Source organism: Argentina anserina, chromosome 6 (assembly GCF_933775445.1).
Source record: "Argentina anserina chromosome 6, drPotAnse1.1, whole genome shotgun sequence".
Classification (NCBI taxonomy): Eukaryota; Viridiplantae; Streptophyta; class Magnoliopsida; order Rosales; family Rosaceae; genus Argentina; species Argentina anserina.
In genome coordinates, this window is record NC_065877.1 from 19,713,136 (window position 1) to 19,730,093 (window position 16,958).

Sequence of the window (16,958 nt, forward strand, 5' to 3'; positions counted from 1 at the left end):
TTAAGAAAGACTGTGAGGGCTTCAAGAATTAAATGAAAAATAAATGTATTTTTTTGTTAAAAGATGTCTTTAGTTTATAGTCTCATGCATGTGTAAATAAAAGTTCATGGTGGTTTGATACGGGTTCTCCCATCCATATTGTGAATTCTATGCAGGGATTATACATACAAACAATCCCAAGAAAGAATGAAACAAGGATATGCACTGCAAATGGGCAAAGGGTGACCGTTCAAGCTGTAGGAATTGTGAAATTGCTGTTTAGGAATAACTATGTGTTAGTATTAAATAATGTGTATTGTATTCCCTCAATAAAGAGAAACCTCATAGCTCGTTCTCAATTTGTATTGGATAATGCTTGTAGTTTTTCAAAGACTAATGACAATTCTATGTTTTTATATAAAGATTCTGTTTGTTTTGGTACTGCTGATATGATAGAGGGTTATTGGCATGTTAATTGTTTCAATATGGCTAGCAAGACTCATGAAATTTACCATGTTTCACAAACAATAGGCATTAAGAGAAAGCATAGTCCAAGTGCATCATCTTTTATGTGGCATAAAAGGTTAGGACATATTTCAAAATCTAGATTGCAAGAAATGGTCAAACAAAAGATTTTGCCTACATTAGACTTTACTAATTTTGAAACATGCATTGATTGTTTGAATGGAAAAATGACAAATCAAAAAAAATTTAATTCTCGAAGGGCCAGTGAATTGTTGGAATTGATTCATACAGATGTTTGTGGTCCATTTCATGTCCAAACAATATGTGGAAATAGTTACTTTGTGACTTTTATAGATGATTTCTCAAGGTTTTGTTTTCTTTACTTAATGTCTGAAAAATCTAGTGTCAGATGTTTTCAATGTTTTCAAAACAGAGGTTGAAATACAAACATAAAAGTTAATTAAGGTGGTCAGATCAGATCGTGATGGTAAATATTATGGAAAATATACTGAAAAGGGGCAACATAAAGGACCATTTGCAATATATTTAGAACAATGTGGCATTATTGCTCAATATACAACTTCATATACACCACAACAAAATGGTGTTTGTGAGAGAAGAAACAGAACTCTCATGGGCATGGTAAGAAGTATGTTTTCAAGATCAGGTTTACCAAGGTTCTTGTGGGGAGAGGCTTTAAAAACAGTCAATTACATTTGCAATAGAACTCCCAGCAAGGCCATCAATAATACCCTTTTTGAAAATTGGAATGGTTAATCATTTACATGTATGGGGATGCAAGGCAGAAGCTAGAGTGTATAATGGGGAGAATGATGATAAACTTGAATCAAAAACTATCTCAGCACATTTTGTTGGATACTCAGAAAAATCAAGGGGCTACAAGTTCTACTGTAAGGAAAGACACAACAAAATTTTTGAGACTCACAGGGCTGCATTCTTTGATCCAAATGAAGAGATGTTAGTAGATAATCTAGTTGACAGTGAGTATTTTGACATGGAGGAATGGTTTGTGTATCCAGAAATTGTGTAGCAACAAGTCACTATGGATGTAACTGATAATCCAGAAACAGTTACAGCTTCAGTTTCGATTGAAGGAATGGAAAATCAAATTCAAGCAGTAGTAAATGAGGAAGCTGTTGCAGAAGATCCAATAATTGTAGATGATTTAGTACATAATAATGAAGTGATTCAAGAGGTAGCACCTAATGAACCTATTTTGTTGAGAAGATCAGAAAGAGCACGAAAGTCTGCTATCCCAGAAGATTATCATTTTTACCTTACTGTTGTTGAATTTGATTTGGGGGAAGAAATTGACCCATTGAAAGTGAATGAAGCTATGCAATCTGTAAACAGCCATAAGTGGAAGCTTGCAATGGAGGATGAGCTTTTAAGCATGTCTCAAAATGAAGTTTGGATTTTGGTAAATAGAACTGAAGAGATGAAACCTATTGGTTGTAAATGGGTCTACAAAACCAAGAAAGATGCAGAAGGTAATATTGAGAGATACAAAGCAAGGCTTGTAGAAAAGGGATATAACCAGAAGGAAGACATAGACTACAATGAAACACTCTCACATGCTTCTACCAAGGATGCTTTTAGAGTGATGATGGCTCTAGTTGCACATTTTGATCTTGAATTGCACCAGATGGATGTCAAAACAGCGTTCTTAAATGGAGATTTGATTGAAGACATATACATGTTACAACCAGATGATTTTGTGGAGGATGAGAAGAAGGTTTGTAAGTTACAGAAGTCAATCTACGACTTGAAACAAGCATCTAGACAATGGTATCTGAAATTTGATGCAATAATTACAAGCTTTGGTTTTGAAGAGAATAAATTAGATGAATGTGTATATTGCAAAATTAGTGGGAGTATTTCTGGTATTATATGTAGATGATATATTACTAGCTAGCAGTGATGGGGGTTGTTGAAGGCTACTAAGGATTTCCTGAAGAGAAACTTTGATATGAATGATATGGGAAAAGCACACTATGTGCTTGGCATAGAGATCAGTAGAGATAGAAAAAGAAATTTGCTGGGTTTGTCACAAAAGAATTACATTGATAAGGTCTAAGTTTGGAATAGAGAAGTGCAAATCTGGTAAAGCACCTATTTCCAAGGGTGATAAATTTCATAAGGGGCACTGTCCTCAGAATAATTTGGAGAGAAAAAGTATGGAGAATATACCCTACGCAGCCTTAGTTGGTAGTCTTATGTATGCACAAGTGTGCACAAGACCGGATATAAGTTTTGCTGTGAATATGCTTTCAAGATATCAATCAGATGCTGGTGAGGAGCATTGGATTGCAGGAAAGAAGGTATCGAGATATTTAAGAAGCACTCGAGATCACATGCTTGTGTATAGGAAGTTAGAAGATGAAGAATTAAAAGTAGAGTGCTATACAGATGCATCATACAAACATGACTTAGATGATTTAAAGTAATCTTTTGGATATATTTTTAGGCTAGCAGGAGGAGCAATTTCATGGAAGAGTAACAAACAAGGATTGACTGCCACTTCAACTTTTCAAGCAGAGTATATTGCTATTTTCGAAGCTACTGGTCATGCTATATGGCTGAGAAATTTTATTTCCAGAATGAAGGTGGTTGATTCAATTGAAAGACCTTTAGTGATCTATTGTGATAATGCAGCAGCTGTGTTTTTTTCAAAGCACAACAAACGAACATCAGCTTCAAGAATATAGATGTGAAGTATTTCTCAGTCAGAGAGAGTGTTAGAGACAATGAAATTGAAGCAATCAAGATTGGAACTAAGGAACAGTTGGCAGATCCACTAACAAAGGCATTACCAGTTGAAGCATTTACAAATCATGTGAAAAATATGGGAGTTCTGAGCAAGTTTGATGACTAGCTTTACAAAACTGATGTAAGACAACTTATATTATAGCATACGCATAAGGATTTTCTATATTGTTCATTGCAATATTCATCATGTTTTTCATTAGCTTATTTCAGTCTTTTAATTTATAGTTACTGCATAATTCAAAGTATACATTCAATTTCCTTATTTTTATATTATGGAAGTATGCAGCAATATCTTAAGCCATCAAGATCAATTGTTTGAAATCGATTATGTTCAGTCAAACAAGATTTTACTAGTGGTAATCCATGTGGTTGAGTTTGCTGAAATGTGATTATAAGAGACTGATATTTTATCAAACTATCATGTTCTTTTATAGTTCATTATAGTTAAATTTAATTGACAGAGTTTTGGAGCAGATGCAAACTTGTATGATATTCAAGTCCGCACTTAAGTAAGCTTGATTATAGATTGTAAACTATAATCTTAGTTCAGTGGGAGATTGTAAGATAGCCTATGCAGTAAAACTGCATAAAAGAACTAAGGTTATATTTTACATCAATGAACAAGCTTAGAATTTCATATTAAGAGTTATATATATTTACCTTCACTTATATTTTGATATAATCGATTATGTAATAAGAGTTGGTTAACATTTGTTTGAATTTGAATTCAAACAGTAAAATCATTAGGACACAGATTGGATTAAGACAGGAAGTTATTTGACAGTTCTTTGATGGAATGAGCTGTTGAGTAACTGTCATGAAACTGTCACAGACAGTTATTCATGACAGCAGCCTTTTAAGCCAATTCAATCCCTTCTAGAGCAAAAACGGATTCCTATTCATTTTGTCACATCAAACAAAACTGAGAGTGTTAAGAAGTGAATCTAGGAGAAGATCGACCTGGATTCAAACAACAAAATGTCAAGTTAGTAATCTACTATATGCATTTGATCTTTTATCTGACATAGCTACAGACATAGTTACATAGTTTATATTCGTAGTTACTATGATAGTTATGTATATGCAAAACTTACAGGACAATGCTTGGCCGCTTTGGCTCCACATAAGGAGCATGCCAAGTCGCCTCTTCATGCTTAGGCGGAGGCGGTGCGAGCTGGTCTATTGGTGACAATCCATTAAAAATGGCAGGAGATAGAGCTTGAAAGTGACAATGCGGTGGTGCTTGCTTCCCTAGTTCCCTATCATGTAATGGTGAGGACTTGTTTGAGATCGGAGTTATTTTTGCAGACTTTAGGAATTATATGCAGGGTTTTGAGTTTATCACTCTTAGACATGTTTATAGAGAAGTTAATGATGTATGTAGCACATAAATTAGCTACCCTAACTAGTAAATCTTTCATTGATGAGTTTTGGACGTTGAGGATGGCTGTATGACATCATGAGGTTCATGTCATATGTCCCGCGGCCCGCTCGGTTTACTATTTAAATGTTATTTGTAATAACTAAGTGAGAGCTCCTTTCTCGCCTAAGGGGCCTCTTATGTCCTTTTAAAAAAAAAATAGAAGCTAATATCCATGTTTTAAGGCCTCGTTTGATCCGCAAAAGCTAAACATCATATAATAAAAGTTGTTAATTTCATACGTTTTGGAGACAATAGGAAAGAACTTCAAAAAGAATGAAAAGTACGGGCAAAAGTGGTTCATTTCAAATAAGTGAAATCACAGTCCTAACTTAATTATTTTCGTACATTTATTACTCGCAAGACATTATTTTATAACATTGATAAATAATTTTCCCCTGTTTCGGAAAAATTACTATTCTACCTATGTGTGTGTTTTTGTCTGATTAGGTTTACTGTTAGAGATTGCTTTACATCTCTGCATTAGATTAGGATTCCAGATCATTTGAGATTATGTCTCCGATATGGAGCTCGCTTTTGACAGCAGAGGGATTCAATGCATGTTTACCGACCCTCCTACATTTTTTCCCCCAGTTGCCAAGACTTAAACTCTCATTTTTATGAGACGTCATATCCTCACCACTCTCAAGAGGCAATACTTAAAGATCCCAAAGCTCTATGGGACAAACTTCACTTGCAATACAACAACGTTCATGATAAGCTTCTTCCCAAATTAACATTGAAGTGGGATACCATCCGTTTGTTAGACTATAAGAAAGTGGATATATGACTTCAATCAAGACATGCTCACGTTGCAGTTCAACCTTAGCACCATTGGTGTCATCAAGACTGATCTTGATCTCCTCTATAAGACTTTGGATAATTTTCCAATCAACAATGAAGTCCAAGCTCATACGTACTGCACACATATAGAGAAAGGGAAGATCAAGACTTTCGCTGATTTAATGGCGCTCTTGACAAAGAAAAAGAGGCAGTCGGAGATCCTCCTGAACAATAATAATATATATGTTGCCACTCAAGATTGATGTGCCACAATCTAGCTATAAGAAAGCTTCAAGGCAAAAGAATCAAGCAAGGAAAGCTCCATACCAGCAGCAAGACAACAATTCTCGTGCTGGTAGTAGAGAGGCCATCATAGGCCTCGTTGCAGCACTTGGAGACCGTGTGCCTCCTCCTGCTTCCTACTCTGGCTAAGGCCGGTCCCCTTGCTTCAAATGTGGCTCTTGCAAGCATTTTAATCGCGATTGTCGAGCTACCAAAGAGATGATCAAGCCATACTTTGTCTACAAGAAGTTTCTACAACCCGAATCGCAAAATATGGATGAATAATCGGAGATTAAAACTCATCACATCTCCATGAAGCCCGAACCTCTTACTTCCAAAGCTAAGACTCTGACACCTCCAATGGAAACTCTAGATTTTGATTAGTCATGTTTAGACTTTTTTAGCTTTATGATTTCAAGTATTGTAATGGCTACACCATAGTATCTTTTCATCGACTTTGTCTTAATCCTTTGATTTTGAAATTAGAAGTTCGTTTGTGATATATAAATTGGCATTCAATAAAATTTATCACATTCCTTATTTACAAGTTGATCTTTTGAGAATTTTATTTATCTTAAATCTAGCATGAACGGTCAACGTTTGCAACTCACGTAGTTTTCAAATTTCTGTGTTTTTAGGTTACATGTGACCCCAATAGCACTACATTGTAAATTTGGAACATAAAACTTGGAAAACTGACCTCAGAACGTTAAATTTTGACGTTGTTATGATCCCTACCGTTTTCAAGCTCGGATCCAGCTAGATTTCCCAATAGCTCTGACAGATTCCAGCCTCCTATTGCTGGTCTGGCACCTCCATCAGACTCATTCCGCTGCACCTTGCCGGATCTGTTTCTTCAGTCTCAGTATCGGCCAGTTTCAGCCACCACCGGTCGATTTTCGGCGATTTTTCGTTGTTTTTTTTTTCATCGTATTTCTGGCATATTTGTAGCACTTCTGATGCAACGTTTTCTCAATCTCAATATCACCCGGTTTGAGCTATTTTGACATGGTTTTCCGGTGAATTTTCCAATTTTTTTCAAATCCGTTTCTTTGCTCACCGACATTATTCAAATGTGTTTTATACCGTTTCTTTAATGTTTGGTATTTCACTACTTTCATACCATGTTTCCAACTCTATAGTTGAAGAATGTAATACTATTCCATGTGATACACTCGATGGGATTACACTTTGTTCTGATCCTTTTTCTTACAATATTCTACAACATATTGTCCATAAATTTTCACCGTGATATTGACTCTCTTAATTTTATTTTGTAGATGTCCCGCGGTGAAATAGAATGTCTTGCTGACTGCGAAACCACTCACACTAGATACTTGTGTTGAATTTCGTTGTGATTTTCATCTAGATACTTATGTTGAGAATGGAGAGGAATATCTTTGTGTTACCTCTAAGAAAGCCGGCCAGCACCGCATCTTAGAGAAGATGAAGAGTCTCATGAATGGTTTGTATCTTACTTCCATTCGTATCTTTGAATCATTTGTAGTTTCTCGCAATTTATGTGATTCAGACTCTTATATGCTTTGGCATACCCGTCTTGGGCACCCCGGACGTGATATGATGATTAGAATTCTAAAGAATTCACACGGTCATCCATTTTCCAAATCCCGACAGCGATTGGAGGATCACCTCACCCGTGCGGACCCGTGCTCCGCACGGAGTGGCTGTGCCACTCCTTCACGACACCAACATTCCTTTTACGCTGTCGCCGATGATGTCCCACTCTCACTGGAGCTTGTGACTTGCCAAGTTGTTTCTAATGCTTCTATAGCTATATCTAATCTCATCGCTCATTTTGCAAAGCTTGTTATCTTACTAAATTTCAGGAAAGTCTTTCGTTTACTAAGGCTTCAACCAAGAACATTTCATTTGTACAATGTATCCAATGTGACATTTGTGGACCTATTCAACCAGAATTCTGACATTTTTGGTATTTTATGGTATTGTTGATGCATCTACACGTTGGTTACACATCGCTTTGCTATCCCTAATGAATGTTGCATTTACTAAGTTACTAGCTATGAACATCAAACTTAGGGCTCACCATACTGACCATCCTATCAAATTTATTCGATTGGATAATGTTGTAGAATTCACCTCCAAGACTTTTGATGATTACTGCATGTCTTTTGGGATTGAAGTTGAAGATCTTGTTCCTCATATTCATTCACAGAAAGGTCTAGCAAAGGCTACCATCAAGCGCATTCAGCTTGTTGGTCGGACATTGGTTATGGGTACTAACTTGTTGGTCTTTGCGTGTGGATATGTAGTGTTGCACGGAGCAACACTTATCCATTTTGAGACCCGCGGTTAATCAAGCGTTTAGTGCGTACTAGATGGTTACTAATTACGAACCTAATGTTTCACACTTATACATATTTGGTTGTGATATCTATGTGCCTATTACGCCTCTACTGCATACTATGATTGGTCTTCAGAGATGATTAGGTATCAATGTTGGCTATAATTCCCCAACTATTGTCCGCTACTTAATTAGAACCAACCACCGCATATCTCTTTACTGTAAGATTTGCAGATTGTCACTTTGATGAGACATGATTCTCGTTGTTAGGGAGAGATGAGAATGTTATCATTCTGAATGAACGTCATGAATTGACGTGGTGTGTCCCACAATGCTCATTATGATCTCCACACTGCTCAAAGTCATGGCTGGCCCTTGGGGAATGCAGCCAGTGCACCTGCACCGGGGCCAAGCCAAAATTCTAATTTTTTTGGCTTATTTACTAATAATTAAATTTAATATATTAAAAAAAGTAAAACCACACAAATAAAGTTTATTTGACATTTATCGATCAATCTTCTTCTCCTTCACAATTGCATTGTTCCAAGAAAACCTCACTCTTTTCATTCTTTCATCTTCTTTTCTCTTAAATTTTTGATCTTCTCCTTTTATTATGAAGAAGATCCATTGAAAGAATCAAGAAGTTTGACTTGACAAAAATTTGTATAAAGGCCCTTTTTCACACTGGGCCTCGAATCCCTCAGGGCTGGCCTTGCTCAAAGTGATTTAGAAGTGCAACGCATTATTGATCTCAAGAAAATCGCGGATTCGATGCCCGACGGCTTTGTAGATATTACTAAAGTGACGAGATCAAATATACTCACTACAAATGTACCAGTACGTGTTTGGATATTCCAAAATATGGGAGTGGAAGACCTACACCCGGTCCTAGCATCATCGGTGCCGTCTTTGCCAGTGGGGCGGAGACCGACGATGACATCATGGTTCGCCATGGTGTCGTTGACGCCCCTAGTGGCGGCGGCATGTTGGGTCATCATGGGGCAATAGGTTCGGCCTCGGTTCCTCCAAAGAAGAGGGGGAGACCGCCAAATAATAAGGATTCAAAGCCTAGAAATAAGCAAATGACCAAAGTACAACGCATCATCAACGACGAATTTCCGTCGTATGAGATTGTCTCTGATTACAATTATGTCCATGACTCAAGAGTTTTTGTGGGACACTACGAAACGTTATTAGATACTGGAGAACAACGAAATCTTTGTTAACTACACTAGTGAGCACTCGGTTCGAAATCGAGCTACTACACACATTGATGACATTTTCGCTTATTCCGACGCACATGAGATCATATCTGAAAAATGACATTGAATCTCGCTCTGTAGTTGAATGCCAACACATAATAGATTGATCGAAGTGGAAGGAAGTAATACGGGCATAACTAGATTCGTTGAAGAAGAGAGAAGTCTTCGGAAGGGTAGAACTGACTTTGAGTGATGTCAAACCTATTGGACATAGATGAGTCTTTCTTCGTAAACGTAATGAGATGAACGAGGTTGGGCGTTATAAGGTAAAACTTGTGTACATGGCCGACGACATCTTGGTTCACCAATCGAGCTACACATAGAAGATTGCTAGACATTTTAATATGGATCTATGCAGTCCATTGACTACTCCCATAGTCGTCCAAAGTCTAGATATCAAGAAGGATCCATTCCGTCCTAAAGATGATGATGAAGAGATTCTTGGTCCTAAAGTTCCATACCTTAGTGTAATTGAGGTACTATTATATCTAGCTCAATGTACTAGACCAGACATAGCTTTCCTAGTGAACTTGTTAGCTAGATTGAGCTCCGCACCTACGCTACGTCATTAGAATGGTACTAGACCAGACAACACCCGCGTACACGGCGGAGCCGCTGCTGGAAGCCATGGAATAGAGGTAGGCCATGGATCCTACTGCAACGGTTTGTCCCCTCTTGTTCATTCCTCTAATGCAAAGACTCCGAACATCGTGTTAGTTGGTTATGCCGATGCAGGGTACCTCTCTGACCCCCACAAGGCTCATTCTCAAACCGGTTATGTGTTTACCATTGGAAATATGATGATATCTTGGAGATCCACTAAGCAATCTGTTGTTGCTACTTCGTCGAATCACGCGGAGATCATTGATCTCCATGAAGTAGTTAAAGAATGTGTTTGTCTTCGATCACTTGTTCATCATATTTGTGATTCTTGTGGATTAGTCTCTACAACTGATCAACCTACGTGCAATTATGAAAATAACGCTGCTTCCATAGAGCAAATTAAGTTAGGTTTCATCAAGAGAGCAACACCAAGCATATCTCGCCCAAGTTCTCTTACAATATGCAATAGTATCATTTCTTGAATAATTAGATTAATCAAGTGAGTTCAGAATCTAAAATTGCGGATTTGTTCATGAAACTTTTGTCTAAATCTACTTTTGAGAAGCATGTGAAGAGCATTGGTATGCATTATTTATCTGAACTTTAAGGTTTGGTAGACATCAGGAAGAGTCTACATCACATGTTAAGATCATTAGTAGTTTGTGTTTGTGCTCTTTTTCTCCTTCGATCAAGTTTTTATTCTACCCAAGAGATTTTTGGTTTGCTTGACAAGGTTTTAACCGAGACGATGTTGTGAACCATGAAACCTAGGCATGCGACACAAGGGGGAGTGTTACGGGAAAATTAATATTCTACCATTATGTGTGTCTTAGCTTGATTTGGTTTCTTGTTAGAGATATATTTTCATCTTTATATTAGATTAGGATTCCTGATCCTGCGGGATTCTGTCTATGCAATACCTATATATAGGTCTCCATATCATTCAATAAGTAATATCAGTTATTCTTCAAATTATTCTTGTACATCATACTCGATCAACCCCTTAATTTTTGTTATGTTACCATATACCGGAACAGAAAGTACTCGATCAAGACATTTCATTTCCCTTCTTGCTACTCCCCTTTTTGTGGGAAGACAAAAAAAAAATTAATTTTCTTTATGTGAACCAAACAAGGCCTATACGAAAAACTTCGGACTACGTTCAATCACCCTCCATTGTGACAAAAAGAAAAGAGGATGGCAAAACCATTAAGTAGCAAGTCGTCCTACACATGCATACTAAATTTCTAATGAAAAAAAAACATGCAAATGTTCACTTCTGGTCTCTTATTGATCTTGAATAATTTATATTAGATTTTTTGTAAGTACCCACTGAATCTGAAATGCCAAACTATTTTATCATTGTAATTAGCGTTTACCAAGGCCAAAAAAAAATTAATAGCGATAGGTGGTGTCACGAGCTGCACAATTGGTTGTGCCATCGTGACACTTCCTAGGCGTTATGCCAAAGAAAGGGTGTCGAGCGACAAGCATGCAGGCTGTTTGCAAGGTTATTGGCTGTCAGTGGCATGTCCAGGTGACAGTTTCGTAATTAAGACAAACTTATAGGTTCGAGGCACTTTGGCTCGGAATTTGGGAAAAGTCTGAACAAGGAAAATGTCCGGGACGTCAAAAAGAATTCAATGCACTTGACGGAATATTTTTATGAGCTTGTATGAATTAATTATGGAACTTGCCCCTCCTCGGATATTTGATGATTCCTCCTGCAAAGTCCAGTTTTCTCCAATATGCTCTATAGGGGGGTACATGGTGTCTGACTCTCCACCACCCTCGGTGCCGGCCTTATGGGGCACTAAGCGAGTCACTCCTGGGGACCTTGGGGAACCTAGGAGCCGGGCGGATGTCACCAAAGAGTGGTGGCATGCGTTTCCATGAGTCAGGAAGTCTCATGGACAGTATTGGCCGGTAGGCCGATATTGCGGGTCCATGCGGGTGGCGAGGTTTGTACGTGGGCGATCCTTATGCCAGCGCCATGGGCGAACTTGTGGGCTTAAGGAAGATGTGTCGAAACCCCGTGGTGCGCAATGGCCACGGAGTAAAGCGACGTGGGTATTGGTTAGGGGTTCGACCTTGCCCAAAGGAAAGAGTTGCCAGCAAGCACGGAATGGCGACAACGTGCTAGAAGGAAGGAAGCCTATAGTGGGCAGATGCGGGCTAGTGGCCTATGAAAGAGTATGCTAGCAAGACAGATATGATGTCGGATGATATGTGGGAGGCAAGCCGTGGAGGCGAGCCTTGCCCAACAAAGATAACACCCTGGGGCCGAGTTGCCCATATGATTATCCCCATGGGTGAAGTGTGGACAAAGGATGCCTATATGCCGAGTGAGCAATAGGATGGATGCTCAGGAGGCAAGTAACGTGCGCATGCTTCCAAGGGATGGTCAGATAGAAGGAAGCGAGGACCATCAATGTCTCGACCTACTGTCATGCCGCTTGGTACGAGGTGCAAGGTGCACGCTTGTTAGTAAGGGGTTGGCATGGAAGCTTATCGGTTGGGCGAGTGTCATGGGAGCACCATGACACGAGGAAGCGATCGGTAAGGGGTTGGCATTGAAGCCTATCGGTTGGGCGAGTGTCGTGGGAGTACCATGACACAAGGAAGCGATCGGTAAGCGGATGACATGGAAGCCTATCGGTTGGGCGAGTGGCATGGGATTACCATGACACGAGGAAGCGATCGATAGGTCACTAGTTGTGAGACTCATGTGTGAGTAGCTTTCGTTGGAGGAACCTCACGAGCAAGGAATGTAAGAGGGAAAGATCGGAATGACACGGGAGGCGCACAAGTAAGAAAAGAAAGTTGGCATCACGTATGGATGAAGAGTTAGGCTGGCCTTGGTTAAGAGTAACCTTGGCGCCGCACGGGTCATATTCCGCTGCGTAGAAAGTCGGCCCGTGACAGTTGGTATGAGAGGCTGGATGGTCGATGCGTGGTGAATGACCTTCCAGGGCTGAACATTTATTTGATTGAAAAGGGATACCAATTGGACAGCGATGAAGACGGATGTGACAGGCTTAATAGTGGGTGCGGTTGCATTGTCCATGCAAGCCTTTGAAGATACGAAATGGCCGAGAGCAGGCCAAGAGTAGCCGATAGCAGGCAAAGACTGGCCGAGAGCAGGCCAAGAATCGAGTTGAGAAACGAGCAAGCTAGAACAAAGGAAGTAAAGGCAAGTGCCTTGTATGAATGTGTTGACACTTGTGGGGGGACTAGGTGAATTGTCCAAGGAAGAGTCGGAGGAGCATATCCATCAGACCTTCTCCTTGAGATCGTAAGCAGCCAAGAGTAGGCTCACTTCTCAAGGGGAGTCATGAGTTGTTACATCCTCGAGACTGTAAGCAGCCGAGAGTAGGCCCATTTCTCGCAGGATCCTTGAGATCGTAAGCCGCCAAGAGAGAGCGCATTTCTAAGGAAGCTTTTAGCAGCGCTCCTTCGATGGTCGAGTTCATGAAGCCATAGAGTTAACATGAGTTGTCAGCGATAAAGCCAAGAGTGGGCAAGCAAGAGATTGTGAATGAGGGTTCTAGCAAGCTCCTATACGACCAGGTTGGGTCAATTGTGGGAGATGAAAGGCCAAGAGGGGCCAAGAAAGATCAAGAGGCCGCGGTGGCCAAGTTTGAGAAAAGCCAAGAAGGCTAAGTTGAATTCAATGGAAGCGGGCAGTGCCGATTGTCAAATTGAATGAGCGATGGATGAATGTCGCAGTGGTGGCCTTACCTAGGTGTGCACTTGAGAAAAACACACTCAATGACAGAGGGCGAGCGCATGTCTTATGGGGGACACGTCTTATGGGGGACGAGCTCATGCAACGTCTTATGGGGGACGCACTTCTGTCTATGTTGTGGGAGTATCAGGTGTTCATTTGAGAGTGAAGGCTTGGAAGGAAAGTTGATGGCACGGTCCGTATCAAGTTTCAAGAGAGTGAGGCAAGAGGAAAAGTGGGGGAGAACCCCAAGCAAGAGGTAAAGTGGGGGAGAACCCCAAGTGCTACGAGAGAAGTAGCGAATGAGAAGCAAACCCTACCAGGAAGGAGGCCAAGAGGGTAGAGGAATGAAGCAAGGCAGACTAGCCCACATGAGGCAACTGCGAGAGTGCCGGATGTCTTGCCTTTATGGTGGAATGTCCCAAGTGTGGACAAGTGAAGAGTGAAGCAAAGCCGGGGATACTATGAAGAAAGCCGGCATAATCGGTTGAGAACGAGAAAGGCGGACGAGGGTGGATGATAAACTCTAAATGGCTTATGCAAAAGAGAAAATGTTGAAGGTTGTCTTTGGCCAAGTTCACAGATCGGCGCAAGTAGGCGGTGAAGACATTGTCATTTGCCAAGTTCACGAATGGGCTCGAGAAGGTTGGGACCAAGGTGTGTCAGCTGCCAAGTTCATGAGTGGGCGCGAGAAGGTTGTGACAAGTCATGCTAGCCAAGTTCATAGGTGGGCGCGAGAAGGTCGTCACGAGATGTGATTCTAAGGTTGGAGGGACAACAATAATTGAAAGAAGTATGATATGGAGCAAGCCTATAGAGCCAGCGAGAAGCGGACGAGAGTTGCACGTCAATGAAGAGCATTGACATTAAGTGGGGGAGGATGTCACGCGCTGCACGCAAGGTTAGTGCAGGCGTGTATGTCAATGAAGGGCATTGACATTGTAAGTGGGGAAGGGTGTCACGAGCTGCACAATTGGTTGTGCCATCGTGACACTTCCTAGGCACTATGCCGAAGAAAGGGTGTCGAGCGACAAGCATGCAGGCTGTTTGCAAGGTGATTGGCTGTCAGTGGTATGTCCAGGTGGCAGTTTCGTAATTAAGACGAACTTCTAGGTTCGAGGCACTTAGGCTCGGAATTTGGGAAAAGTCTGAACACGGAAAATGTCCGGGACGTCGAAAAGAATTCAATGCACTTGACGGCATAGTTTTATGCGCTTGTATGAATTAATTATGGAACTTGCCCCTCCTCGGATATTTGATGTTTCCTCCTGCAAAGTCCAGTTTTCTCCAATATGCTCTATAGGGGGGTACATGGTGTCTGACTCTCCACCACCCGCGGTGCCGGCCTTATGGGGCACTAAGCGAGTCACTCCTGGGGGACCTAGGGGAACCTATGAGCCGGGCGGATGTCACCAAAGAGTGGTGGCATGCGTTTCCATGAGTCAGGAAGTCTCATGGACAGTATTGGCCGGTAGGCCGATATTGCGGGTTCATGCGGGTGGCGAGGTTTGTACGTGGGCGATCCTTATGCTAGCGGCATGGGCGAACTTGTGGGCTTAATGAAGATGTGTTGGAACCCCGTGGTGCGCAATGGCCACGGAGTAAAGGGACGTGGGCATTGGTTAGGGGTTCGACCTTGCCCAAAGGAAAGAGTTGCCAGCAAGCACGGAAGGGCGACAACGTGCTAGAAGGAAGGAAGCCTATAGTGGGCAGATGCGGGCTAGTGGCCTATGAAAGAGTATGCTGGCAAGACAGATATGATGTCGAATGATATGTGGGAGGCAAGCCGTGGAGGCGAGCCTTGCCGAACAAAGATAACACCCTGGGGCCGAGTTGCCCATATGATTATCCCCATGGGTGAAGTGTGGACAAATGATGCCTATATGCCGAGTCAGCATGAGGATGGATGCTCAGGAGACAAGTAACGTGCGCATGCTTCCAAGGGATGGTCAGATAGAAGGAAACGAGGACCATCAATGTCTCGACCTACTGTCATGCCGCTTGGTACGAGGTGGAAGGTTCACGCTTGTTAGTAAGGGGTTGGCATGGAAGCTTATCGGTTGGGCGAGTGTCATGGGAGCACCATGACACGAGGAAGCGATCGGTAAGGGGTGGGCATTGAAGCCTATCGGTTGGGCGAGTGTCGTGGGAGTACCATGACACAAGGAAGCGATCAGTAAGCGGATGGCATGGAAGCCTATCGGTTGGGCGAGTGGCATGGGAGTACCATGATACGAGGAAGCGATCGATAAGTCACTAGTTGTGAGACTCATGTGTGAGTAGCTTTCGTTATAGGAACCTCACGAGCAAGGAATGTAAGAGGGAAAGATCGGAATGACACGGGAGGCGCACAAGTAAGAAAAGAAAGTTGGCATCACGTATGGATGAAGAGTTAGGCTGGCCTTGGTTAAGAGTAACCTTGGCGCCGCACGGGTCATTTTCCGCTGCGTAGAAAGTCGGCCCGTGACAGGTGGCGTGGACCGCAATTGCATTTGTTGTCACTAATAATCTCATGATAGACAATTTAAGTGGCATCACCAATATAGTGAAACCTCTGTATGAATAATGTCGGGATTGGAAGAAATTATTACTTTAGCGGAATTATTATATTATTAATAAATGAATAATTTATTCATTTATTGATAAATTAATATTTATAGAGAGTTTTATTGTTATTCCAGCTGAATTGATGATAATCGTTTAGTTTGACTACTATGTCTATTTTAGGTAGAATTCTATATTTATTTATTTTCTAAATTTAGTATAATTTCATGCTTAAAATTAACTTTAAAATGATAAGTTTAAATAATTACTTTCATTAATTTTTATTATGAATTTTATTCACTACTTTTTTATATATTTGATTAACTATTAATCATTTTAACTGATTTTTTAAATTTTATTAAATTAATTATTACTCTATATATTCGACGGGACCTATAGAGATTTCAAAAAAAAATTATGCATTTAGTAAGGTTCCTAATAATATACAGGTCCCGAGTTAAAACCGGAAAAAATTATTATTTAAACGGAATTATTAATTTAGTGAATATTCATTTATTGAGATTAAACTGTAATAACAACGACAACACCATTTGTATGAGGTATGGCGGTCGGAAAAAGTAATTTGTAATAATAAATGAAGTTTTAGCAAGACATTGTGGGCCTGTCTAATTCAAATATTATAAACATTTTTTATTGTTTTTACATTTTTACTCATGTTTCTCACATTTGGTTCCGTGATTTCGCTTTGGAATTTAGATGCAAATCTTACTATTCAGATCTCACCTGCTACCTCCACTAATTAATTAAATTTTTTCCAAT